This window comes from Octodon degus, unplaced genomic scaffold (assembly GCF_000260255.1).
Source record: "Octodon degus isolate 3935 unplaced genomic scaffold, OctDeg1.0 scaffold00324, whole genome shotgun sequence".
Lineage (NCBI taxonomy): Eukaryota > Metazoa > Chordata > Mammalia > Rodentia > Octodontidae > Octodon > Octodon degus.
In genome coordinates this window covers 253,527-255,563 of record NW_004524900.1, presented here as the reverse complement: position 1 = coordinate 255,563, position 2,037 = coordinate 253,527, and positions in this window count along the sequence as shown.

Sequence of the window (2,037 nt, the reverse complement as noted above, 5' to 3'; positions counted from 1 at the left end):
GACATAACAATTGTAAATAGGTATGTACCAAATATGGGAGCACTCAACTATCTTAGACAAATTTTTTTTTATCTTAGACAAATATTAAAAAACATGAAAAAAATCTAATGACCAATAACGTAATTTTAATAGGGGAACTTAATACCCATTGTTTCAAAAAGATAGGTCAACTAGACAAGAAATTAGTAAAGAGGTAGCAGAACTGAACCAAACCTTTGAACAAATAGGCTTAGTGAACATTTACTGAGTGTTCCACTCAACAGCATTTGAATACACATTCTTTTCAGCTACACATAGCATGTTCTCTAAAATAGACCATAGAAAATGCTTAAGTAAATGCATGGAAATTGAAATCACCCCACTCATATTATCTGACTGTAGAGCAATGCAATGAAATTAACAAGAAAAGAATCTGCAAAACTCCATAAACACATGGAAATTAAATAACATCCTATGGACCAACTAATGGGCCACAGAAAAAATTAAAGAAGAAATCAAACAATATCTATACTCTAACAAAAATTCAAATGCAACTTATGAGAATTTGTGAGATGCAATGAAAGCAGTTCTCAGAAGGAAATTTATAGTGGTGAATTCTTACATTAGGAAAACAAAATGAGAACTAAGATATACCCTACTTCTGCATCTTAAGCTTCTAGAAAAAGAAGAGCAAGTCAAACCCAAAGCCCAGAGAAGGTAGGAAATTAAAAAATTAGAGAAGAATCTATTTCTTTATTTTTATATATTTTGTATTTTAGGGAAGGGTCTACAAGGTGTTCAGGGTCTCACTACTAGATCAGACTTGTAGTTATATGCCTATTTACAGCCTCCCAAGAGCTGGGATTACAGGCACGTGCCACCATGCCCAGTCTCAATTGCCATTTCAGCGTGCCGCAGGGGAGGGGCTGGCATGGCAAGACCCAGGGATCAACACCCCCTCCCTACACCTACTTGCAGGTGCTTTAATCCATTGAGCTATTTTGCCAGCCCTCAGAGAAGAAATTAATGCAATTAAGCAAAAGAAAATAGCACAAAGAATTAATATATCAAAGAGTTGGTTCTTTGAAAGAGTAAGTAATTGATAAACCTCTAGCCAACCTCACCAAGAAAAAAGAAAGAAAAAACCTCAAATTCTAGGAACAATGAATGAAAATTGTGAAATTACTACACATCCCATTGAAACTCAGATCGTCAATATCCACTTTGAAAATGTTTAATCTCCCTGCTTAGGCAGACACAGGGTCTAGAGGTTTGATCCCTGGGCTTGCTGTGTTGGCCCCACCCCCAGGGCATGCTGAGATGGCAATTGAGACTGGACTTGATGGCATGTGCCTGTACTCCCAGTGCTTGGGAGGCTGAAAAACAAGAAGGATCAGTATGAGTCCAATCTGTGTATTGAGACCCTGTAAACCCTGTACTAAATACTTTTAAGAAACAAAGAAAGAAAGAAAGAAAGAAAGAGTCTACTCTCATAGGATGGAAAATACAAAAGAAATGGACAGATTCCTAGATAGGTATGAAACACCAAAGCTGAATCAAGTAGATATAAACATTCTGAATAACCCAGTATCAGTTCATGAAATTGAAAATGTAATAAAAAACTTACCAATAAAGAAAAGCCCAGGTCTTGATTCACTCACAGCTGAATTCTGTAAGAAATTTAGAGAAGACTTAATCCTAGTACTCCTCAAACTTTTCCATGAAATTAGAAAGGAAGTAATGCTTCCTAACTCATTTATGGAAATGAGTGTTACACTCATACCAATACCAGAGAAAGACCCATCTGAAAAAGAGAACTATAGGCAATCTCCCTAATGAATATAGATGCAAAAATATTCAATAAGATATTAGAAAATATAATGCAGCAAATCATTAGGAGGATTATATACCATGACAAGGTGGGATTTATCCCAGGGATGCAGGGATAGTTGAATGTACACAAATCTATAAGTGTAATATGCCATATCAACAGAGCCATGTGGAGGATGACCGGGCAACTTTCCTTGAAAGAAGAGAAATTATCTCAATTTTGGCTGA